The sequence below is a fragment of the Engraulis encrasicolus genome, chromosome 13 (assembly GCF_034702125.1).
Source record: "Engraulis encrasicolus isolate BLACKSEA-1 chromosome 13, IST_EnEncr_1.0, whole genome shotgun sequence".
Classification (NCBI taxonomy): domain Eukaryota; kingdom Metazoa; phylum Chordata; class Actinopteri; order Clupeiformes; family Engraulidae; genus Engraulis; species Engraulis encrasicolus.
The window spans coordinates 2,857,060-2,884,455 of record NC_085869.1 but is presented as its reverse complement, the minus strand read 5'-3'; the positions used below and the strand labels follow the sequence as shown (position 1 = coordinate 2,884,455).

The window sequence follows — 27,396 nt, the reverse complement described above, 5'->3', positions numbered from 1 at the left end:
AGGCTTTCGGCACTGTCATAGCAATGTTGTTATGATGTAGGCTAGTTGAGTATTTTCATCAAATAGTGAATCGGCCCGCCTGCGACCCTATCTGCAGTAAGAGGCTACGAAACAAACAAACAAACATACACAAACATGAGTAATCTGAAATGTATTGTATTGGAGACTGGAGACCATTGTGAAGTTGTAGCAATTTCGCCCACAATGTTAGTGAGAGTCTGTGATTGGTGAATCCTGATTCTTTTATCTCAGTTTAGAGTAAGGTTCTATAACAGATGCAATACAGAGGTGACCATCAGGACCGGATTAATGCACAGGCTAGATATGTCTACAACCTAGTGGCCCCACCCACCTGGGGGCCAGTGATTGGACAAAAGTGAAAAAAAAATCAGGATTGTGATAAGATGCAATGCGAAACAAATCATGTGTCATGTTTAGTACAGTTGGTAGACAGTTATCCAGAATTCCTAGCACGTAATTATGACACTGTGTATTTGAATTTGTCAAAAAAATTGCCTTCCTGGGGCCCCACACCTACCTTTAGCCTAGGGGCCCCAGACCATGTTAATCCGGCACTGGTCACCATTCCGTATGTATATGTGTGTTTCAAGAAATGCTTTTGAGGACCCCATTTCTATATTTCCCCTAGGGCCCCAAAATGGCTATGCTGTCCCTTTGTGCATTGCATGAATGTACTGTATAGGCTACACAGTAAAAGTACAGTAAGTAAACACAGCAAATTAAAGGACACAGATTACAATATTACACTCCCAAGAACAAAATTGTTCATTTCTGTTTTGTGCATTAAATGGTAGACAGACAGGTGCTTTAGGATACCATATTGTGCCTCCTTTTTAAATACACCTCCTCAGGTAGGCTACCCTACATCACTGTTCAACAGAAGGTACTGCCCCAGTGACCAGCAGTTGTACCTGCTTTGACACCCTGTTGTACTTCCATGTCTCTTGATGTACATGATGTGAATGGACACCATCATTCACAATGAATAATATCTGTATTCTACTACCAATGCTCCAAATATGTGTGAAGATAGGATTCTGGTCATTAATCTCAGTTCTGTAAATGCCATTGTAACGGAGGTACACCCTGTTGTACTTCCATGTCTCTTGATGTACATGATGTGAATGGACACCATAATGTCCTGTAGGAAGTAGAAAGTAGCTCTACTCTACTAATAATAATGTGTGCAGACCAAAGGTTACATAAATTAACTTACCAAGGACTTCTAATTCCTCACTTTTCGTAGGATTTAGGCCATTAATCTCAGCTGTGTATGCCCCATTAAAACGTTTGTCCAAGTTATTAATGGTGAGGGAACAGGTGCTCTTATTTAGCACCGAACTTCCCTCAAATATCCTGTAGTAGGATACGTCATCATCTCCTTCATACCACTCTGCTGCTCTATCCTCTCCATGCTTCCAGACGACTGAGTTTAGTCGCTCAGGCCTATTTCCTGGTTGCAACACAATGGAGTCGCCTGTCTTCTTATATGTAACAACTTGAGCTGAGGAGAAATGGGTATTGGAGTTAATTATATCAACAAAAACACAGCATTTTGGACGCTTGGGCAAATACAGGACTGACCATATTTGCACAAGTTTTTGAAAAAAATATAGTGGTTTCATTTCAAACCCTTGCAGAGAGATACAGTCTACCACAAAAACACTTTTTTAAGTATTTACAGGTCAGGAGCTATATAAAACAAAAGGCGGAAAAGGCAACTAATGACGTTTTAATTTTTTTGTTAGAAAATAGAAACAAAAGTAGAAGGGGAGGTGCTCTGGCAAAGGCTTACAAACTAATACAAAGGATGACAAAAACAAAGTGCATGGCAAAAGAAAAATGGGAGAATGAATTACTAATTACTATTACAGATAGTTCCTGGAGTGAATTGTGGAAAGAGACTTTCAAAACAACCCAGTCCAAATGCTGGAAAGAGTTTGGCTGGAAGGTCAATCGAAGATTTTTTATGGTACCTAAACAATATGCCCATATCTCAGGAGCTGACATAAAATGTTGGCGAGGATGTGGAGAAGAAGGGTCGCATACACACATATTCTATATATGTTCTATAATAAAACCATTTTGGGAGGAGGTAAGGCAAGCTGTCACATACATTTTTGATCTTAAACAACCTCTAACACCAGTAAACGTATTAGGCATCGAGCTACCAAACAGGATAAAAAGAATGCATGCACCGTATTTTTTTTCATATTTTAAGACTTACTGCACTAAAGCAAATTACAAAACAATGGAAACAAAGCAAAGAACCAGATGTCCAGCTATGGTATAAATCAATAGAAAATGTATTGGAAATGGAAAAAATATATTATTTTCTAGGAAGTGCTCACACAAATGGGAAGAAATGTACCCAGAAAATCTTTGCAATAAAATGTGTCTTTATTTTGAAAACAGAACAACAACATAAGCTTCCAGATCATTCACAGCTTATGCATGCCCTCACACACCCACCCTCTACACCAGCACATACAAAGCGGATTCCAAAAAAGTTGGGACACTTGGTATTTTGTGAATAAAATCAAAATGCTGGCATTTTCAAAACATTCAATCCATGCATAAGATGAACAATGGCACAAGGTCAACATAGGAACAGTTAAAATGAGGCAAAAGCATTGTTTTGAGGGAAATATGTGGTCATTTAAAATTCGACCCATGCAACAAATCTCAAAAAAGTTGGGACAGGGCCAAAAAATGTTGTAATAGTTGAATAATTCTAAAAATAACACAAGGAGGAATATTTTGAAAGGAACTATATTGACTGCCAACATGAATGCACAGATAAAATACCATCATAGAAAGGCTGTTGCACTCAGAAGCGAAGATTTTGAGGGACTAATTACTGATCTATTACACAGAAAGATTGAATTATCAAAATTGCAGGCATATAAGGCCTATTTCTGTAATGTAGAGTTCTGTGAAATCATTGCACGAGTTATGAGATCATGACATACCCATCGTCAATAAGCCAACTATGACACTCCAACAATGACAGCTGTTGAAAAAATGACCATAAACACAACACTTGATTAATGCACATGATGCAGACATTAAACAGAGTTGCAAGTGGCAAAGCTCATTCTATATGGACCTAGGTGACATGTGAAACTGTCCTCTGATTACAGAATGGAAAATATTTCATTCTTTTTTAAAATCATGGAGTCATGCACCCTCCAGGTTATGAAGAAAATGAATACTTCAGCTTGATTTAGTGGTCAGTCTGAAAGACTGCATATATGATGGTAAAGGTGTGCAGAGATGCCTTTGTTATGGTCTTCTCACTCATGTAGAGCATTAAAATGAGGGCTGAATGATATATTCAGACTTTCAACAGCACACATAGCTACCAAGGCATTATATTTTGGAGCACAGTCTTAAGATATTGCCCCATAATGATGGCAAATTTCAATCTCTACTATGTTCCAACAGTGTGGTTCCATCATAAGAGTAAACAGGTGACAAAATTGTTTTCTTGCAGTGAGGAAATGCCACGTATTAAGCATAAGTTAACAAGAAGGTAAACAAGTCGAAGAACACACCTATCAGTTGAGCTGCTGAAATCATGTCTCGCACATCAAAATATCTATTTTTTAAATAAAATCATGCCATCAGTCAAAGTATTTAAATGTTAAGTCTCCTCCCTTGTGTTGTGTTTAGTCTTATCCAACATAAAAAGCATTTTATTGGCCCTGTCCCAACTTTTTTGGAATTTGTTGCAAGGGTGAAATTTTAAATTATCACATAATTACACAGTAAAAAATATTCTCGTGATGTCACAGTAAACTACTGTGAAATGAATGCAATTAGGGACTGTTCGTAATTTACCGGGGGGGGAGGGCTGGTGCGTAGGGGGGGGAGGGCCATGATGAAAAAAAATGAGGTGGAGGGGAGGGCCATGGCAAAAAAAATCGGAGTTAGGGGGAGGGCCATGGAAAAAAAAAACGAATTTATTTTATTTTATTTTTATTTATTTTTTTAAACAATAATAAAACATGTTCTGAAACACATCGCTTTGCGATGCAAGGTCCCGGTGCATAGGCCTACTATAGCACTGAAGCGTGTATCTGTAGTCAAAAAACTATCAGGTGCAGCTACTGTAGATTGCCCGCGCTGACTCTCTTTCACTGTAGGATTGCTAGTGCTACGGAGGAACATTGAGCATCATAGAAAATGCCCGTGAGCAAATATCAAACTAGCTGATGTGAACTATATGGGCTAAACAGTTTGGGAAGTTTTGACAACGAATTGGATGGGCATTTCCAGAGGAATTTTGGAGAGGTGTTGTAGTCAACTGGTGGTCACAGCCTCTGGTAAGCCATGATTTTATTTATTGGCACCGCCGTGTGCTTACATTTGTGTTCAAAGAACTTCAAAGACCCCAACCAGACCGGAAAGAACTACCCATTAGCAGGGCTGTAGTACTCGAGTCCGGACTCGGCCCGAGTCCGGTCTCAAGTCCGTTTTTTTATGGACTTGGACTTGTCTCGGACTCGGTATTGTTTGGACTCGGACTTGTCTTGGACTCGGACAATGGTCTTGCCAAATTAGGCTTTTGGACTCGCCGGGTCTGTCATTAAGTTTTGTTTAGAACACTGGCCATCATAGATTGTTAAGTGGAGCTTGAAATCCAATAACAAACAAGTTTGTCTTCACATCCATGCCATATACAGTGAGTCCAATAATTATTTGATCCCTTGCTGATTTTGTTGGTTTGCCTACTAACAAAGACATGATCAGTCAATACATGTTATGATAATATGTATTCTAATATGGAGAGACAGAATATCAAAAAGAAAATCCAGAAATTAACTTAAAAGAATATATATTAATTTATTTCCATTTCATCGAGCAAAATAAGTATTTGATCCCCTGCCAACTGATTACAGTTCCGGGCCCACAGACCAGATGGGCACTTCCGATCAACTTGTCATCTGAATTAAAGACACCTGTACATACTAACATGCATAAAAGACACATTGAATCAGCAGAATCAGCCCATAGTATGAGTGAATCAGTCACACTCCAACCTCACCAGCATGGGAAAGACCAAAGAGCGGTTAAATGATATCAGGGACAAGATTTTAGACCTGAACAAGATTAAATGGGCTGCAAAGCCACAAGAAAGAGACTGGGTATTAATGACCCAGCTGTTGATGCATTTCTCCCAAAATGTGAGGAATACAAAATGACTATCCATCAGGCTGTCTGGGGTTCTATACAAGATTTGACCTTTTGTAGGGATTTGATAATCATGAGAACAGAAAGAAAGCACCTTAGACCTGTACGGGATGAACTAGGCAATGATCAAAGCTACTGGGACCAAAATCACTGAGAAAACTACTGGTAGCACTTAATGCCACAGAGGTTTAAAATCCTGTAGTGCACACATGGTACCTCTACTTCAGAAGGAACCTGTGCAGTCCCACCTGAGGTTTGCCAACGGACATCAGACTGGTTTAGGATATGATAAGGAGGTGCTGTAGTCAGATGACACCAAAATCAAGCTGTTTGTGATGAACACAATTCAATGTGTTTTGAGAAAGAGTACTGCTGTCTATGATCTCAAGAACTCCCTCCTCACCATCATGCATGAAAGTGGTATTATTATGGTTTGAGGGTGTTTGTCTGGCCAAGGCACAGGACAACTTCACATCGTCAACGAATGGATGGAGGGAGACATGTAATGTGCAATCCTGAGTGCAACCGTCCTTCCCTCCACCACTACACTGAAGGGTGGGCCATTTTTGGATCTCCCAACATGACAATAATACACAACATACAGTCAAAGCAACGAAGGAGTGGCTCAATAAGAAGCATATTGAAGTTGTGAAGTGGCCTAGACAGTCTCCAAATATTAACCCTATAGTAATTCTATGGAGAGAACTGAACCTCCCATTTGCCAAGCTACAGCCACAAACTATTAATGTTTTAGAGATAATCTGCAAAGAAAAATGGGCAAAAATATTTTCTACTATATGCACAAACATTGTCATCAACTAAAAGAAGCATCTGACCTCAGTGCTAGACAACTAGGGCTTTGCCACAAAGCACTTTATCTTCTTTAGCTAGAGGGGTCAAATACTTATTTGCCTACATTAAATACAAATAAATTAAAATATATTATTTTAAGTTATTTTCTGGAATTTCTTTTTGATATTCTGTCTCTAAATGTTTTAATACATATTATCATAAATTTATAGACTTATTATGTCTTTATAAGTGGGCAAACCGGCAAAATCAGCAAGGGATCAAATACATATTGGACTCACTGTAGGTTATCTTCTAAGGTTCACACTATTGACATTCATCCTTTTCATTGTCAAACACTGACCGACATGTGACTCGGACTTGACTTGGACTCGAATCTTTTTGGACTCGGTCTTGTCTCGGACTCGAACCTCTTTGGACTCGGACTTGTCTCGGACTTGACTAGTACTGGTCTTGGACTTGTCTTGGACTCTACAAAGGTGGACTTGACTACAGCCCTGCTACATAGGCCTAGACATTTGGCCTAGACGTACTTTGGTAGAACGGTGCAGTGACGCGAGTTTGTTTTGTTTAGCTTGTGGTGTCAAGGTAGTAATAAAAATGGTATTAACGGTGATGTGTTGGCCATGCATCAGGTCTTGAAACCATTGTAGGAGCTAACTTGTTGTGAAGAGAAGTCTCATCACTTTGGTGAACAAAAACGGACCAACTAAGCAAGGAATTATCTACATTTATTATATGGTTGTGACGTCATCTGTCGAATGCTCCATTCATTTCAACGGGGCTCCCCAACGTTCGGACGTCTGTTATTTTTCGATAACGGACGGGTTGGTCTATAACAGACCGCTGTCAATGGCAACAAGACTTTTCACTGCTAAAGCGACTTTTCAACAAGACTCTAATCAGCTGCTGTGATAGACAGCACCCGTTGTCCTGGCTACCGCTGTCAATGGCAACAAGACGTTCACTGCTAAAGCCACTGTCTTGTATACAAGTCAGTGGCTAAAGCGAATGTTTCATATCATTCCGCAGGGGGTCCGGTCTTTTGTCACTCTAATCAGCTGCTGTGATAGACAACACCTGTTGTCCTGGCTAGCCTACCTAGCTGTTGCCTAGCGGTGTTCCACAACGGTAGGCCTACTGTTTTGTTTTGCGCAGCAACAATCTTAACATTAAATAGGTCTAAAGAAATGTCCCCGCATGTGTGAATCATTTAAGTATATCCATATAATAAGCGGGTTAACTTTCGGCGAGTCGGTCGCTTTGTGGAATAGCAGCACTTCAGAGAGAACAAGACCCCTCCGCTCCGCGTCGGGGTCTAAAGATTCTCTCTGTCGTGCTGCTATTCCACGGTAGCGACCTTCTCGCCGAACGTTAACCCTTACTTAAAGCGTGACGGGAGAAGGGAATGTCACCAAAGTTGTGCATCGTGTCAGGTAAGAAGTGACTTTTGTTTCTTGCTGTGGAGATTGGATTCGTAGAAGCGTGTATTGGTATGCTAGGTCTTGCCTGTTGCTGGTGAAGTAGTCTAGCTTAGCCTCGGAGTTGGCTATGGGGTGAATCTGAAGGAGAGCACAGCCGATGGTGTGTCTGGCTTGTCTATCATCACAGTTGTCAAAGTTGAATTGCCGCGGTGTGTAATGGCTGTGCTATTGTTGGATGTTTTGGAATGTTGTATTGGTTCTGTTTTGCCTCTTGCTGCTGATTTGACCACCATAGCACCGCCACCACCTATTAATGCGTCTTAATGGCCTACGTTAAATGCAAACTAAAGGTGGCTTTCTCACTCTCCCTGTATCAATAGCCAGCAATGCAGCGCGATTTGCTCTTGAGCCTCACCTCCACATCAGGTGCGCGTTTCACTTCCGCAAGAAGAACATTAATAGTGTCAAAGTGAGATGTTAAAGAAAAAAAAGTTAAATCTAGCCATCCTTGTTTAGGCTACATAAAACATGAGGAAGTTATTCAGATGTGATTCGCCATTCCTCACCCTAAAATTGATTAGAACGCAGGAAATAGCATATAAAAAACAGATTTTTTTTTCACAGCACCCCCTGGTCAAAACCAGTTCCTGCGTCCCTGGCTTCGCTACTGTGCTGAACATGTAAAACGTACCTTGTGAAAGGCGCTGCTTGTCGAGCAGGGACATATTGAAGCTACGGTGGGGAAACTCTCTCCACTTTGCAGTTTACAGTAGTAACAACTCGGGCATTGGTATTGAAATGGAAGTTTTTATTATCATTATTATTATTATTATTATTATTTTCACTTAACACGTAAAAAAAATAGTGAATGCAATTTGTCTTGGTGACAGTGGAGTTAAAAGGCATCCCATGCAGCCGCAGAGGTAGATTCTTGCGGCTTCTCATAGGTATCCACTGATATCGATAGCACATAATAGTGCAGACAACCGCCCTTGATGTAGGCTACTCTGACTGTTCTCATGATGGTTGTTCATCTACCAATTTGAAATATATATTTTTTTTATCTGTAGGGGGAGGGCCATGGGAAAACAAAATTGAAGTGGGGGGAGGGCCATGGGGAAAAAAATTGAGGTGGAGGGGGGGGCCATGATTTTTTTTTTGACCGGACTTCCAGCGCACCAGCCCTCCCCCCCCCGGTAAATAACGTACAGTCCCTTAGTAGCCAGTAATTCCCTGTGGCCATCCTCACAGTTTACTGTGATCTTCTCACAGTAGTTTACTGTGGCCACACCACAGTAAGTTACTGTCACCCTACCCACACTACCATGATCCCGCCCCTCCATTCATCACCACAAAAGAGGTAGCTACCATGTTATTGTGGCACCTCCCATTCCCCACCATGACTGAGACAACTGTGGCAGAGAACCAGTCCATCACACTGTTCTCTTGTATTGATAGACAAAAACTATCCATACTATCCAACTATCCATACTATCCAACATCCAAACTATCCATAACCACAGAGAAATTCAAGTTTCTGCAGTATGTGCAATATTATTACCACTTATTATATGGTGTGACGTCATCGGTCGAATGCTCCATTCATTTCAACGGGGCTCCCCAACGTTCGCACGTCTGTTATTTTTCGATAACGGACGGGTTGGTCTATAACAGACCGCTGTCAATGGCAACAAGACTTTTCACTGCTAAAGCGACTTTTCAACAAGACTCTAATCAGCTGCTATGATAGACAACACCTGTTGTCCTGGCTACCTAGCTGTTGCCTAGCGGTGTTCCACAACGGTACTGTTTTGTTTTGCGCAGCAACAATCTTAACATTAAATAGGCCTAAAGAAATGTCCCCGCCATGTGTGAATCATTTAAGTATATCCATATAATAAGCGGGTTAACTTTCGGCGAGTCGGTCGCTTTGTGGAATAGCAGCACTTCAGAGAGAACAAGACCCCTCCGCTCCGCGTCGGGGTCTAAAGATTCTCTCTGTCGTGCTGCTATTCCACGGTAGCGACCTTCTCGCCGAACGTTAACCCTTACTTAATAATTGCTATCTCCTGGATGAGAGTACATTAACCAGTGTGCATAGAATACTCTAGTTGAGCATAATTAGACAATCCTGAAATTTCTTAATCAAGTAAGCAACACACCAAAAAAGGATCCCTGCTACCACAATACTCACTACCAACTAAATAGCAAGCCAGCCAACAAACCAGTCCACCAGCCAACCAAAAGAGTCAGTTGTCAGCTAGCCAGCCAAAGAGCCGGCTAACCAACTAACACTCAGTTAGTCAGCCAACTAACCAACAAACAAGCCAGTTGTATGGCTAGCCAGCTAACAAACCAGCCATACAGTCAACCAAAAGAGTCAGTTAGCCAGCCAACCAGCTGGCCAACAAACAGTCAGTTGGTCGGTCAGTTAGCTCACTAACCAACAAGCCGGACAGAGAGCCAGCGAACCAGTCATTTAGGCAAGCAACTCAAGCATTGTGACAGTCTGAGTTTATATAGAGGTGAAAGTTAACCATGTGACCAGAGTAATCAGGCATGTGGCAGCTGCAGGAAGTAATTCAATGAACTTGTAACAGTCATATATACTCAAGTGAGGGCAGGTACTAATTGACAGATTGATTGGGCACTACCATTGTTCCTGGTTGATGGTAGGCAATGTCAATCATGTCAAGCATTTGACTTTCAATTGTGCAATGGCACTTCACAAGATAGCCTATTTTTTTTTTACTAGGTGGCAATATTCTGATTTAAAATTGGATGCTGGAGTTTTGGCGTGCACATCCAAGACAAAGGCATTAGCAGGTGCCAACTTAAAAAAGTGTTTGTGTAGCACATTGGTTGCAACTTCATTTATTGGAAGCAGAACCAGCAACATTTCCAATCATAGACCTTCTTCTAATTAGGCCTGACAATAAGTAATTACACTCCATCATGGCCAGGAGCAACCTAAAGTGACATACAGATATGCAACATTGGTTACTGTCCCTAGGGTAATGCCGGGTTAGGAGGGATTAGAACCTGCAACTCTCTGATCTTTAGCGCCTGCTGGCAAACAAACGGCCGACGAAATTTTCAAGAAAGTTAAAGAAAGTTCAAGGTGTTGGCCAATCACGAAGCAACCCCGACGCGTTAACCCCCAATCATATTCCCCCCTCAGCTTCCCCCCTCGAACATATCTAACAATCCACCAATCACGGCTCTTCTTGACTACTTTTTTTCACGTCGCGATGGGATGTTCGCTATAGTCAGATCTGCTAAAGAAGACGAAGCAAGTAAACACAACACAAGCTCCCTTTTGGCAAGACGACACAACACAACAACAAACAGTGGAAATATGTCTAAATTCGACAAGGTGAGTGGTTGATTACTATGTGTGTATGGCTGCTAGCTGTCGACGTTTACTTTAGAAAGTACTTCATGTCGTGCCATAGCTAACTGCAGGCAAGCTGACACTTGTTTGCGGTCTGTGGGATATATGACCATTAAGCGAGACATAATAACACGAACTTAACTAAACCATGCACGGCATTGTGTTGATAAGATTATGTAAGGAAATTCTACCGCTGATTTGTTTTATCAACTTGTTTACTACACCACCATGGCTCTATTCACTTATTCTGACACTCGCATGACGTTTGTTCTCCGCTGGTTATTTGTTATTGCGCGAGTAGACTGTGCTTAATTCCGAAGTAAGCTTAATAGAGGCATGAAACGTATGAAAAGAATAACACCTGATTTGTCCGTGATATGATTGAATGAACAACTTTTTGATTATTGACAATTTCAGACGCAGGGTACGCTAGTTCTAATGGACTGCTGTCACTGTCAGCACTAGTAGCTAGCTTGGATGCTGATGGAGGGGAGGGAGCAGTGATGATCATTGTGATTCTGTGGTCCAAGATTGAATGAAGGCCTGAGAAGATGCCTGTAGCTGCTACTATATTGTTGATCTGTGTGGGGTAGTAGCCTAAGCTATGTGTTTGTGGCATATTGTTGAAAGAACTCTGGTATACCAGAGGAGTGCTGCCAGCCTACTTGCAATACAGACATAATCACTTCAAACTTCAAAATGTGAAAATGGCATAAAGATGGGCCTTTATGCAACAAAGATCCTTATTTATTTGTTTGCTGTGATAATAATGTTCTCATGCATGACATGACAGTTGGGAAGTTGTAATGATGTAGTCTACGAATTATGTAGTCTATGAATGTATACAAAATCAGCTGTTAAATGGAGTCTATTGCTATAATCATCTAATTATTGTGTTATTAAGCCCCAAGTTTATTTGGAAAAAAAGTTATTGCATGCCCAAGAAGTCACACTGTAAGCTAACAATTGCTCTCTGTTGACATTTGTTTAATGTTGGAATGGATGGTCGAAAGGTAGCCCTACCATGCCCATCATCATTAGACAACCAAGGAATGTAGGTGGACTAGGATATTTTCCTTCTTTTTTCCAGATTGAGAAGTGTCCAAGGATGGCCGGCGGTCAGAGGTCCTGTTGTGTGTCTGTAGAATCTTACTCAGCAGGTAACACTACTATACTTTATCATAGATGTATCCACCAACACTTGTTCCAGGTCATGTTAAGATTGTCTACCTTAGCTGACAGAGTATGTTTTTCTGCATTGGTTTATCCCAACTCACAGAATGTCTTTTTGCACAATTACCTTTTTTACATTTATTATCTCTACTATTTTATTTTATTTTCCCCTCCCTGATGACTATTCCTGTGTTATTTGTGTCTTGAAATGTCCATGTGGGCTTTTGTTTATTTGGGTATTTATGTAAGCTACTGGATACCTGAATTTCCCCCTGGGGATCAATAAAGTTACTCTACTACTAATAATAATATACACTTGAATTGTCACTGATAAACACTTGAATTGTACTTTTCTTTTTTACACTGACATCTACACGTGAATATGAATGCTAATGTAATCACTTTTCTTATTTTGGATCAACTGCCTGCCAACAGGTGCAGACGGCACTGGGGTCCACGGGTTGTATAGACAGATGTACTTCATGAAAGACTGACTGCTTTGCAGACTCAAGCTACTCTGTCCACTGAGGGAGATGCAAGATCTTCAGCCAATGTTTTCTCAGTGAGTAATAATATGAGTCGGCTTGTTAAATGGCTAGATAAAAGTATGTATGTGTAGTTAATGTACATGTACATGAATGTAATATATATTGTCTATCCCCCTCCAGGCTCCAGCCACTGAGTCAGGCACCCCAGGCCCTCAGTCCAGCTTCGGTCCACACCCCTATTTTTGCATGTGCCTCTGTAAGTAACGTGAAACTTTACTAATACATTTGTCATAATATGAGCATACAGTACATCCACGCCTAGACAGACCCACATCTTAAACCGTTCCCATTGTCCTCAGTAGAATATAGTAGTGTGTTTACAAAGCAGGAAATGAACATAGGCTATCATTGTATGTTGCTGTTTACACCCTCCCTAATTAGTCGTTGTTGATCAAAGCATCTGTTCAAAGTAATAAAATATACATAACTGTGGTGTAAAAAATAAAATTTGTGGTGTATGGGAAATCCTCACAAGTGTTCTAAGTAATTCAATTCCATGTGTTCTTTCCATTCATTCATTCTCTCTCTCTCTTCCTCTCTCTCTCTCTCTCTCACTCTCTCTTCCTCTCTCTCTCTCTCTCTCTCTCTCTCTCTCTCTCTCTCTCTCCTAAGGCTCTGCAGGACCTGACCCCAGATTCTGAGCAAACGTCACTGTTGGTGGAAGAGCACGATGAAGTAGAAGTGGCTGCCGCAGAGGAAGAGGAGGGCGTTGACCCCACAGTGCTTGATATGGCTCCACCATCTCCTGATGACGACACAATAAGGCACACCTTTGGCTCTTGGCACAGCTCCCAGGCACATACTTTACTCCTGTACCCTCCACTGCTGCCCATGACACAAGCTCCAACACTGGCATGACCTCCATGACCTCAACCACACTGCTGACCCTGGCACGACCTCCATCACTGCTGACCCTGGCACGACCTCTACTAACTCCTACCCTGGCACCATCTCCACCACCGCTGGTACCTCCTCCTCGCGGGTTGCAGGGATACAGCCTACTGGACCTACTGAATTGCACAAAACTATGGTAAGCAAAAGTGTGGAGTGTGAAAATGGATAGAAATGTTATGGAAACTAAACAGAGGTGTCAAAGAATACAGAAGAACACAGGTCCTTCCAACAGAGTTAACTTATCTGACCTGTTCACTTGTCTTATGGTCAGCTGACTCTGTGCTGGTTGGAATAAGTTTGTGGTGTGTGCTTTTTAGGTTTTTAGTGTTTTTAATAACAGCACAGTCTAGCTACCTCATTAGGTACAACTTAGTAAATGGTGTAACAGCTATGTAATTTCATGTGCTAGTGTTGTACTTACAGCACACATTTAATTTGAATTATGACACCTCAGAAAGTGAAGTATGAATATGCTATTAAATGTATAACATTGTAATTCTCTCCCCCCCATTATTTTACTAGGCTGTTGAAGACCAGTGTCCATGAATACCAGCTCATTGACAGACTTCCAGAATATTTGCTTGGGCTCCTGGATCAGACATCTCTTCCTCACTAATCACAAGGCAAAATAGTAGCCCTTTGGAAAAGACTGGATGAACGTGACAAGCGGGTTGCTGTATGCTGCACGGCACCAAGACAAACTCCTGTGTGGACATTTTAAAATGCCAAAGAAGCCTTCAAAGACATCAGTTGTGGAGAGCACAACCTGTAGCATCTTGGATGCAAGCAGTACACCTGTGGCTGGACTGTTGTCAGCTTGTGGAGACAGTTGGTATTAGACTGTGTGATGAGCACAGACTATTTGAAAGGTTGGATAGTCTCTGTAATGTTAATGGGTTTTTTTTGTTGGGCGGGGTCATTATTGGGATTTGATCTGATTTTTATAATCACGTAATGGTGCAACATATGTCTTATTTTCTTTTAAATGGCCTATGGATACTTGACCCGGATTTTCCTCTGTCTGGACCATGCACAGTGACTTTTTGAGACTCAGACTGTACCTATGAAACATGTGATGGACCACTCTTATTCTCTCATCACCAACCTCAGCGGTGTGTGTGTGTGTGTCTGTGTCTGTGTGTCAGTGTTTTATATATGAATGGTACTGGACACCTTATTTTCCCTCAGGATTAATGGAAAATGGAAAATGTTCTGCTCTACTCTAAAGAAGGAATTAAAGTTGCCATTGTCAGCTGATGCTGGCTTTTTTGTTAACATTAAATATGGTTAAAAAAATAAAATTTCTACTTAATTACACCTCTGCTCTGTTCCTTCTCTTTGTTGTTTTTACTAAACACATGGAAACTTGTATTGCATGCTTTAGTGGGAGATGAGAAATGGGTTCCTGAAAGAAGGACAGTTTTGCATTACTACTTAATGACTTTTATGACCATTCTATTCATTCATTTCATAACTCCATCTTTTTATTCATGGAATTAATTGCACCCAATTCACTTGAATTCCATACACTGGTTAAATAAATGTAAAGAATACTTTGAAGTAACTGTAAATATGGTGGACACTGCAGAATGTAAGTGGTAATGGACCTTGATACAACCTTTTGCACGAGAGATTCACATTTCCACAGCTTAGGTAAGTGGTGGAGGAAGAACAAAAAATGACATACTGTTGCATTGACATACTCATGTCATTCAGTTCAACAATGCAAATAATATTTCTATGCAAACATCCAAATACAACATGAAATTGTGCCATAATTCCATTCCTTGGTAAATGAAGGAAGAACATCCCAAAACGTTCCCTTCCCTACTGTAAAACATGTAACCTTGTAATAACAAAATATTCAAAATGCATTGCTGCACATTTGTTTGTGTCCATTGAGTGGCACAGATCATTTAGATGTCATTATTTGATATTTATAGGCCTTATGGACAAATAAAACAAAAAGTGAATGCATACATTAACATTATTCCTTTAGACGGTAATGCCAGTTTCAGAGACCTGATGTTCTTGAACGCACCATTTTTCACCCTCCCCGTTTCGAATCCCGGCTGATCTTCACAACATTTTCAAAAAGTTTTGATCTACTGTTTCTAGATCTAACAACGCATGAAACAGCATGATATGACACCAAATCATTGTACCAGCCCCCCTTTTTTCTTCCTTTCTCCCTTTTTCCCTTTCTTTTCCTCCTTTTTCTTCTTCCCCCTTCTTCCCCCTTCTTCCCCCTCGCTTGTGGCCGTATGTTCCCCAGCTTCAGACCCTGCTGGCAAACAAACGGCCGACGAAATTTTAAAGAAAGTTAAGGAAAGTTCAAGGTGTAGGCCAATCACGAAGCAACCCCGACGCGTTAACCCCCAATCATATTCCCCCCTCAGCTTCCCCCCTCGAACATATCTAACAATCCACCAATCACGGCTCTTCTTGACTACTTTTTTTCACGTCGCGATGGGATGTTCGCTATAGTCAGATCTGCTAAAGAAGACGAAGCAAGTAAACACAACACAAGCTCCCTTTTGGCAAGACGACACAACACAACAACAAACAGTGGAAATATGTCTAAATTCGACAAGGTGAGTGGTTGATTACTATGTGTGTATGGCTGCTAGCTGTCGACGTTTACTTTAGAAAGTACTTCATGTCGTGCCATAGCTAACTGCAGGCAAGCTGACACTTGTTTGCGGTCTGTGGGATATATGACCATTAAGCGAGACATAATAACACTAACATAACTAAACCATGCACGGCATTGTGTTGATAAGATGAGGTGAGGAAATTCTACCGCTGATTTGTTTTATCAACATTACTACACCACCATGGCTCTATTCACTTATTCTGACACTCGCATGACGTTTGTTCTCCGCTGGTTATTTGTTATTGCGCGAGTAGACTGTGCTTAATTCCGAAGTAAGCTTAATAGAGGCATGAAACGTATGAAAAGAATAACACCTGATTTGTCCGTGATATGATTGAATGAACAACTTTTTGATTATTGACAATTTCAGACGCAGGGTACGCTAGTTCTAATGGACTGCTGTCACTGTCAGCACTAGTAGCTAGCTTGGATGCTGATGGAGGGGAGGGAGCAGTGATGATCATTGTGATTCTGTGGTCCAAGATTGAATGATGGCCTGAGAAGATGCCTGTAGCTGCTACTATATTGTTGATCTGTGTGGGGTAGTAGCCTAAGCTATGTGTTTGTGGCATATTGTTGAAAGAACTCTGGTATACCAGAGGAGTGCTGCCAGCCTACTTGCAATACAGACATAATCACTTCAAACTTCAAAATGTGAAAATGGCATAAAGATGGGCCTTTATGCAACAAAGATCCTTATTTATTTGTTTGCTGTGATAATAATGTTCTCATGCATGACATGACAGTTGGGAAGTTGTAATGATGTAGTCTACGAATTATGTAGTTTATGAGTGTATACAAAATCAGCTGTTAAATGGAGTCTATTGATATAATCATCTAATTATTATGTTATTAAGCCCCAAGTTTATTTGAAAAATAGTTCTTGCATGCCCAAGAAGTCACACTTTAAGCTAACAATTGCTCTCTGTTGACATTTGTTTAATGTTGGAATGGATGGTCGAAAGGTAGCCCTACCATGCCCATCATCATTAGACAACCAAGGAATGTAGGTGGACTAGGATATTTTCCTTCTTTTTTCCAGATTGAGAAGTGTCCAAGGATGGCCGGCGGTCAGAGGTCCTGTTGTGTGTCTGTAGAATCTTACTCAGCAGGTAACACTACTATACTTTATCATAGATGTATCCACCAACACTTGTTCCAGGTCATGTTAAGATTGTCTACCTTAGCTGACAGAGTATGTTTTTCTGCATTGGTTTATCCCAACTCACAGAATGTCTTTTTGCACAATTACCTTTTTTACATTTATTATCTCTACTATTTTATTTTATTTTCCCCTCCCTGATGACTATTCCTGTGTTATTTGTGTCTTGAAATGTCCATGTGGGCTTTTGTTTATTTGGGTATTTATGTAAGCTACTGGATACCTGAATTTCCCCCTGGGGATCAATAAAGTTACTCTACTACTAATAATAATATACACTTGAATTGTCACTGATAAACACTTGAATTGTACTTTTCTTTTTTACACTGACATCTACACGTGAATATGAATGCTAATATAATCACTTTTCTTATTTTGGATCAACTGCCTGCCAACAGGTGCAGACGGCACTGGGGTCCACGGGTTGTATAGACAGATGTACTTCATGAAAGACTGACTGCTTTGCAGACTCAAGCTACTCTGTCCACTGAGGGAGATTCAAGATCTTCAGCCAATGTTTTCTCAGTGAGTAATAATATGAGTCGGCTTGTTAAATGGCTAGATAAAAGTATGTATGTGTAGTTAATGTACATGTACATGAATGTAATATATATTGTCTATCCTCCTCCAGGCTCCAGCCACTGAGTCAGGCACCCCAGGCCCTCAGTCCAGCTTCGGTCCACACCCCTATTTTTGCATGTGCCTCTGTAAGTAACGTGAAACTTTACTAATACATTTGTCATAATATGAGCATACAGTACATCCACGCCTAGACAGACCCACATCTTAAACCGTTCCCATTGTCCTCAGTAGAATATAGTAGTGTGTTTACAAAGCAAGAAATGAGGCTATCATTGTATGTTGCTGTTTACACCCTCCCTAATTAGTCGTTGTTGATCAAAGCATCTGTTCAAAGTAATAAAATATACGTAACTGTGGTGTAAAAAATAAAATTTGTGGTGTATGGGTAATCCTAACTGTGTTCTAAGTAATTCAATTCCATGTGTTCTTTCCATTCATTTATTCTCTCTCTCTCTCTCTCTCTCTCTCTCTCTCTCTCTCTCTCTCCTCTCTCCTCTCTCTCTCTCTCTCTCTCTCTCTCTCTCCTAAGGCTCTGCAGGACCTGACCCCAGATTCTGAGCAAACGTCACTGTTGGTGGAAGAGCACGATGAAGTAGAAGTGGCTGCCGCAGAGGAAGAGGAGGGCGTTGACCCCACAGTGCTTGATATGGCTCCACCATCTCCTGATGACGACACAATAAGGCACACCTTTGGCTCTTGGCACAGCTCCCAGGCACATACTTTACTCCTGTACCCTCCACTGCTGCCCATGACACAAGCTCCAACACTGGCATGACCTCCATGACCTCAACCACACTGCTGACCCTGGCACGACCTCCATCACTGCTGACCCTGGCACGACCTCTACTAACTCCTACCCTGGCACCATCTCCACCACCGCTGGTACCTCCTCCTCGCGGGTTGCAGGGATACAGCCTACTGGACCTACTGAATTGCACAAAACTATGGTAAGCAAAAGTGTGGGGTGTGAAAATGGATAGAAATGTTATGGAAACTAAACAGAGGTGTTAAAGAACACAGAAGAACACCGTTCCTTCCAACAGAGTTAACTTATCTGACCTGTTCACTTATCTTATGGCCAGCTGACTCTGTGCTGGTTGGAATAAGTTTGTGGTGTGTGCTTTTTAGGTTTTTAGTGTTTTTAGTAACAACACAGTCTAGCTACCTCATTAGGTACAACGGAGTAAGTGGTGTAACAGCTATGTAATTTCATGTGCTAGTGTTGTACTTACAGCACACATTTACTTTTAATTATGACACCTCAGAAAGTGAATTATCAATATGCTATTTAAATGTATAACATTGTCATTCTCCAACTCCCCCCCCCCTCTTATTTTAACAGGCTGTTGAAGACCAGTGCCCCTGAATACCAGCTCATTGACAGACTTCCAGAATATTTGCTTGGGCTCCTGGATCAGACATCTCTTCCTCACTAATCACAAGGCAAAATAGTAGCCCTTTGGAAAAGACTGGATGAACGTGACAAGCGGGTTGCTGTATGCTGCACGGCACCAAGACAAACTCCTGTGTGGACATTTTAAAATGCCAAAGAAGCCTTCAAAGACATCAGTTGTGGAGAGCACAACCTGTAGCATCTTGGATGCAAGCAGTACACCTGTGGCTGGACTGTTGTCAGCTTGTGGAGACAGTTGGTATTAGACTGTGTGATGAGCACAGACTATTTGAAAGGTTGGATAGTCTCTGTAATGTTAATGGGTTTTTTTTGTTGGGCGGGGTCATTATTGGGATTTGATCTGATTTTTATAATCACGTAATGGTGCAACATATGTCTTATTTTCTTTTAAATGGCCTATGGATACTTGACCCGGATTTTCCTCTGTCTGGACCATGCACAGTGACTTTTTGAGACTCAGACTGTACCTATGAAACATGTGATGGACCACTCTTATTCTCTCATCACCAACCTCAGCGGTGTGTGTGTGTCTGTGTGTCTGTGTGTCAGTGTTTTATATATGAATGGTACTGGACACCTTATTTTCCCTCAGGATTAATGGAAAATGGAAAATGTTCTGCTCTACTCTAAAGAAGGAATTAAAGTTGCCATTGTCAGCTGATGCTGGCTTTTTTGTTAACATTAAATATGGTTAAAAAAATAAAATTTCTACTTAATTACACCTCTGCTCTGTTCCTTCTCTTTGTTGTTTTTACTAAACACATGGAAACTTGTATTGCATGCTTTAGTGGGAGATGAGAAATGGGTTCCTGAAAGAAGGACAGTTTTGCATTACTACTTAATGACTTTTATGACCATTCTATTCATTCATTTCATAACTCCATCTTTTTATTCATGGAATTAATTGCACCCAATTCACTTGAATTCCATACACTGGTTAAATAAATGTAAAGAATACTTTGAAGTAACTGTAAATATGGTGGACACTGCAGAATGTAAGTGGTAATGGACCTTGATACAACCTTTTGCACGAGAGATTCACATTTCCACAGCTTAGGTAAGTGGTGGAGGAAGAACAAAAAATGACATACTGTTGCATTGACATACTCATGTCATTCAGTTCAACAATGCAAATAATATTTCTATGCAAACATCCAAATACAACATGAAATTGTGCCATAATTCCATTCCTTGGTAAATGAAGGAAGAACATCCCAAAACGTTCCCTTCCCTACTGTAAAACATGTAACCTTGTAATAACAAAATATTCAAAATGCATTGCTGCACATTTGTTTGTGTCCATTGAGTGGCACAGATCATTTAGATGTCATTATTTGATATTTATAGGCCTTATGGACAAATAAAACAAAAAGTGAATGCATACATTAACATTATTCCTTTAGACGGTAATGCCAGTTTCAGAGACCTGATGTTCTTGAACGCACCATTTTTCACCCTCCCCGTTTCGAATCCCGGCTGATCTTCACAACATTTTCAAAAAGTTTTGATCTACTGTTTCTAGATCTAACAACGCATGAAACAGCATGATATGACACCAAATCATTGTACCAGCCCCCCTTTTTTCTTCCTTTCTCCCTTTTTCCCTTTCTTTTCCTCCTTTTTCTTCTCCCCCCTTCTTCCCCCTTCTTCCCCCTCGCTTGTGGCCGTATGTTCCCCAGCTTTAGCGCACCTCCCTAACCATTAGGCCAAGGCAGCCACATAGCACAACCTGGGCCTTCAGACAGTTCATCGACATTTAGTCATCAACTTCTTGTTTGCTACATGTCTTCCCATGCTTGGTCATCTTTTTTCTCACTTCCTCATGTCAATATGTGCAACCTGAGGGGGAGGGGCTTAGGACATACGTGCTTCAGATCGTGTCCCATCATGCAATGCACTTATGGAGAGCCATTTATCTAGAAGGAATATATTAAGTGTGCTTCAAAATATTACTCCTTGTTATATTCTGTGTTTATTGTAGGGGTTGTACTATTTAAAGTGGTACACAAGAAAAATGACCATATTCCCACCATCATGAAGATGGTCATGTATATCTCCCAATATATATAAGCTCATTCTTCTGTTGCTTGACAGAGAGTGGGGATAAAGTAGTCAACTGATGATGGGTGTATACATGTATACCACAAGACATTAAGAATGAAATAATTTGCTGAAAATGTCAATGAAAGGTGTGATTGTAATGAAGAGCCCAACCTGTCTTTGACTGAAGTTGTGCCCCAATGCACTAATAATTTAATAGATGCTCCGCCCACACAGTAGTTTACTGTGATGTTTCCTAGTTTATCACTTTGTCATGCTGGTTATCCTTGAAGAGCACAGTAAAATACTGTGATGTGCAAGTTAGGTGAGAAATGGCAAGTGATACAATGATTTCAGACTAATTTGCTGTGTGCCGTGTGACCATCACAGTAGCATAGTGTACCAGAACATCAGAGTAATTAACTGTGAGATTTCACAGTAAATTACTCTGAAATCCTTGTAAATTTTTACTGTGTACCCAAAATCAATCATTCTGCTTGGCTTTAACAACTGATATGTTGTCTGTACACAATGCTCTACCTTATTAACATATTGAATGTTTTGAAAATGCCAGCATTTTGATTTTATTGACAAAATACCAAGTGTCCCAACTTTTTTGGAATCCGCTTTGTACATACATCCAATACAACACCTACTTCACACACACACACACAGAATGTCTCTCTTTCTCTCTCTCTTTCTCTCTCTCTATCTCTCTCTCTATCTCTCTCTCTCTCTCTCTCTCTCTCTCTCTCTCTCTCTCTCTCTCTCTCTCTATCATTGTCTTGTAAGGTTTCAGTTGAAGTTCTTTTTTATTTATTTATTATTTATTCTCTGTCTTTGTTGGTTTGTTTGTTTTTGTCTATATATTTGTCTATGCGTCAATTGTCTATTGTCATTTATGTGGGGAAAAAAGTTTATTTGGAAGTCTTGTATGGGCATATATTGTGAACTAGAAGAAGAAACAAGAAGAGAGAGAAAAAAGAAAAAAAGGATGGTGATGATGATGACGATGATGATGATCATGAAATGTCATATTGAAATGAACTGTAACCCTTGTGAACAATCCTACCAATAAAAAAAAAACAACAATAATAAAAAAAAATACACAGGGCGCTGATGGGCTACCTTGGGGAAAATACATAAAACCTCCACCTGGGGTGCCGCACTTCCCCTGACAGTGGCTGACAGTGCATGAAATTGTCCTAAATAAATAAATAAATGGTGCAAAATAATACATATTTGTCTAAATTAATAAATTAATGCTTAGTCAGTAGACTCTTTCATCTACCATTTATGCACAAGAAAGTAAATGAAGGTCACCTATGGCCTTCACATAGCCTGTCTGAGATAAAGCTGCAAATGTATTACTTTTCTAAGCTTGTGTGATATCGGATGCAATGCCATGTTTCGCCTTGTTGGTTTGGGGTGCCTTGAGATTTTTCATGAATTGAAAGGGTGCCTCGCATAAAAGAAGGTTGAGAAACACTGCCCTAGCCCAAGGAAGACAGGATAACAAGTGCAGAATTGCCTTTCAACCAGTTAAGTTAAAGGGACAGATTCCATAGGAAACTTCCATCGATTCAAGATTCAATATTTATTTTATTATATCTCCTTACAGGTCTATAAGAGAGCAAAATTCTTTGTGTTTTGTCTCCACAAAATATACATGAATGAAAAGTTGTGTGTGTGTGTGTGTGTGTGTGTGTGTGTGTGTGTGTGTGTGTGTGTGTGTGTGTGTGTGTGTGTGTGTGTGTGTGTGTGTGTGTGACTGTGCGCACGTGTGTGTGTGCGTGTGTACATGCAGAAAGAGGGAGATAGAGAGTGTGTGTGTAGGCTAAAGGTAGAGGAAACGGAAAAAAAAGACAGAAAAAAGTGCCTTCTTTCTTCCGCATGCCCTCAACAGTCTAATCGCCTGGTGGAAGAAACTGCTTTGAAGTCTGGTGGTGTCCCGTTTAAAGTCATACTATACAAAGTGTGTATTTGTAGGCTATGTGACACATTTTGACAAGATTTTACATGCAAGAACAACTTTTAACTTTCTTGGCCTCATCACAAGTCTCCCAATGCCCCCTTGACCTTATTATAAGCCCACCAACTCCCCCTTAGTATTAAAAAATTAAATGGACTAATGCCCACCAATGGCAACTACCGTCCCCTCTCAGCTGTATCCTTTTCAACGCCAAACACTATTGTAGCCTGAAGAATACCACCAGGTCTTTATTAGAACTATAATTTTTTCCATACTTCCAAGCGCAGTCTAAGAGGTGAAATTACATTACGTTATTTACATTGCATTTGGCAGACGCTTTATAACCAAAGCGACTTACATAGGGGGGACATAGCAAGGACATAATCATAGCCAACATCACTAGCACATACAAAGTGCACAGGAAATATACTTTTTTTGTTAAGTAGATTACACAGACACAGTGACACACAAGAGTCTGGCCCAGGGCTAGGGCAGCTCAAGCATTAGTCTAGTAGATATGAAATGAACATATACCTACATTCATTTAACAAACAAGGAGGTTTTTACCTGAAGAGATGGCTGTGGTGACCAACATGAGAGGGATGAACAAAATCATTGTGACACTTTCCAAGCTCAGGTTTGCTCGAACAGAAAAACTGTCATGAAATGCAAAAACACATACAAAAGATTTGAAGAAAAAATCCCTCATAAGTAGTTCATTAAATTTCTGTTGTGCTGAGTCATTTTCACAAGTCACAACATTTATATTTGCCGAGTGGTACTGTAAATGCTAGATGGAAAAATATCTCCACTTAGGTCGGCAGTCGTAAGTAGCCTTCCTGTCTAACTTAGACTATTAGGCCTACGTACATTATTTAGGCCTACTTTGGGTCACAAGCCAATATGTGACTATTACATGCAATGTTCACTCCATCCACAAATTTTACCTGTGGTAGCCAATGGTCATACAGTATTAGAAATATTTTTTGTGATGCGCTGAGCACATCAACATAGCACTTAATTTCTGTGATAAGCATCAGTCACTTTCTCATGGTGTAAGAAAAATAAAAAGTGGTGAACCGTGAAGAAGCCGTGTCGCACCAAGAAACATAAAAAGTCTCACAGAGCTTTGTCAAAATATGTACCCTCTATTATAACAGTCACAATTAAGGGTATTTGACTCTCACAGGAACCACAAGAGCTTGAAGTTGAACAATATTTCCCATTCTATTTAAGACATTAGATATGAACATATGTACCCTACCTGAACACAGTGATATACTAGTGGTATACTAGTTAGCAAGATGTCTGTGAATATTCATTTGAGCCCACATTAAAGATAAAATGCAAACCTCTGATAGCCACAGCGACTTCCTCTGAAGGCAGCACCAACTGAAAACCAAAGCCCGAAACTGAACAGAAATGTGAGTTGTTGAACCACAAGTCGCCCTCAAGTTGACAACAAATTACGTCACCTCCATGCCCGTTGCCAGGGGCGTCAGCTGACCTATCGCGATACAGGGGCACAGTGGGGCACCACAAGATAATGTGGGCGTGCAAAGTGCAGCAAAAAAATTGTTGCAGTTATTTATTTTTAAAAGCTTGTGATTTCATTATTTTATTGCAAGTAGTGCATGTGCTCTATTTTGTGTGCATTCTGATTACTCTGTATGCTAAACTTGAGCTAAATTCCAAGGAAGCAAGGTTGTTGTTTTTTTGTGAAACTCAAACTGGGGTACAGCAAATCAATACCCAGGCATGTGCCCCTGTAAAAGAGGTCTGGCGACGCCCCTGGTCACCTCTATGGGGACTCTACCAGTCTGCCATATGTAGTGTAATGTAATAGGATCAAAAGATAAAATGATTTGTATGCCCTTTCATAGCTATGCTGAATTTGCTCTTTTACCCATAGGGCCCTCAGACTGGTATCATTGATGATGGTCTTATTCTTTTTGTCTGTTTTTATTTGTTTTATTCTTCTCTTGTGTGTTGATCCCTCTCTATAGGCCTACAGTGCTTATGCATTAGGTTCATTATGTCTAACTGTTTAACTTAAACACTTGTGGTTTTCCTAAGACATGTAAAAGTTTTTATCTTTTACACACACACACACACACACACACACACACACACACACACACACACACACACACACACACACACACACACACACACACACACACACACACACACACACCTATCAGTTCTTAGGTACTGCTTGTCACCTCAACTGGCAGCTTTTTCTCTTCTGTGGAAATGCATTGGTTTCTGATCATGCTCACACCTTTGCAGTCACAGGAAACCTGACCCATACCTCACACTTGTGGGTTAATGCAAACCCTCCAAGTGTGTGTGTGTGTGTGTGTGTGTGTGTGTGTGTGTGTGTGTGTGTGTGTGTGTGTGTGTGTGTGTGTGTGTGTGTGTGTGTGTGTGTGTGTGTGTGCATGTGTGCACCTTGGCTGTGCTGTACAGATGATTGGTGTTATGATGGTGTTATCTATGTGGCCATGTGACTATGGGCTGCTTACTTAGTGGGAAATTCAGTTACCTTTACTGAAAGTGGTATGAGAAAATAATGTAGATGATCTTTCCTTATCACCACCATCAAATTCTAAGTATTCATTATGACTGGAAAAAATACATTTTTCATACATGAAAAGGGGGATCTTCTCCATGGTCCGCCATTTTGAATTTCCAGAAATAGCCATTTTTAGCTGCAAAAATGACTGTACTTGGGCCATACTATAAAATATTCATTTATTACATTGTAAACTTTCATGAAAAGATAAAATTTGGCCTTAGACAACACATTTTCAATGAGCAGCATAGTTGCAGTACCTTTTTTGACCATTTCCTGCACAGTGTCCCTTTAAGAAAACATCGTGGAATCTTTCTTATAGCTTAATCACGTATTAAAAGGGACAGTTTGGTCAATTTCAACATGCAGTTGTAATGCTCACACTACCCTGGACTTGTCAGTGCCTGAGATTTTTTTTTCTTCTTCTTCAGCCGTTTCCGAGATCCTGGTCATTGTAATGGGGGCAGCTCTTTGTTTACATTTCAAAAGAACATTTGTATTAATTGCCAAAAACATCCAAAAGGTTATAAAACATCAGCAGACAACTAGCAAACAGCAGTACCTTTTGGGAAATATTTAGCGTTGGCCTATGTTTCATTTTTTAAAAATGTAAACAAACGCTGCCCCCATTAGAATTGCTCATATCTCGGAAAGGGCTGAGCCGAAAAATGTGGCATCACCAAGTACTGACAAGTCAAGGGTAGCGTGAGCAATACAACTGCATGTTGAAATTGACCAAACTGTCCCTTTAAGTAGTATAAATTGATGCTACGCATGTGGCTCATTTGCACTAGGTAGTTAGAAACTTTGTTGTTCCCAACGGGGAAATCTTTGTCTGCAGGTTAGTAGGGGTGTCACAATAACCGGTATACCGTGAAACCGGGATAAAAAGTGCTGACAATAATTTACCGTTTGAATTAAAATACCCCATACCGTACCGGATAACCGTACCGTACACCGTGACATCGTGAGCCTTACCGACCTCTCATCCAAGTCTGCGGATGTTGTCACAGTGGCAATCTTTGTTGCCTAATGTCAATGCTGGAAGTAGTGAATTGCTGAACCAATTAATTTCACAATGAAAAGTACAAACTGTAGGACCTAACCATTTCCTCCTCACAACTTCTAAATGCTAAGCGATTCATGTATTATTCCTTTAAACATGGGATTTTTATATTGGTTTTGTCTTCATTTTTACTCCATTGTGGGATGGGGGTCGTTTTCAAATTGCGGTTTCTAACTCCACAAAAAAGGCAGAAAGACTTGAAATAAATAAGTGTGTAACAGAGTCAAATATTCTATCAAACAGCTTCCTTGGCGGAGGTCTGCACTGTATATTATATTGAGGGGGGGGGTGTAGTGTGTGTGTGTGTGTTGCGTGTGTGTGTGTGTGTGTGTGTGTGTGTGTGTTGCGTGTGTGTGTGTGTGTGTGTGTGTGTGTGTGTGTGTGTGTGTGTGGTGTGTGTGTGTGTGTGTGTGTGTGTGTGTGTGTGTGTGTGTGTGTGTGTGTGTGTGTGTTTGTATGTGTGCGT

The 27,396-nt window shown here is 40.6% G+C and overlaps 2 long non-coding RNA genes across 3 annotated transcripts; both read left to right on the top strand.

The window, feature by feature from the left end:
- Window positions 1–11,791: 11,791 nt before the first annotated feature.
- LOC134460625 (uncharacterized) lies at window positions 11,792–14,777 on the top strand. Of its 2 annotated transcripts, XR_010037122.1 has the most exons (5): window positions 11,792–12,005; window positions 12,454–12,580; window positions 12,687–12,762; window positions 13,179–13,596; window positions 13,983–14,777. It is a non-coding gene; the product is annotated as an uncharacterized LOC134460625 (long non-coding RNA). The 2 variants fall into 2 exon arrangements; XR_010037121.1 differs by having other exon boundaries at window positions 11,792–12,580.
- A 2,990-nt stretch (window positions 14,778–17,767) lies between these two features.
- Window positions 17,768–19,995, top strand: LOC134460629 (uncharacterized). The gene is made up of 4 exons (XR_010037126.1): window positions 17,768–17,803; window positions 17,910–17,985; window positions 18,390–18,807; window positions 19,203–19,995. It is a non-coding gene; the product is annotated as an uncharacterized LOC134460629 (long non-coding RNA).
- Window positions 19,996–27,396: the final 7,401 nt, after the last annotated feature.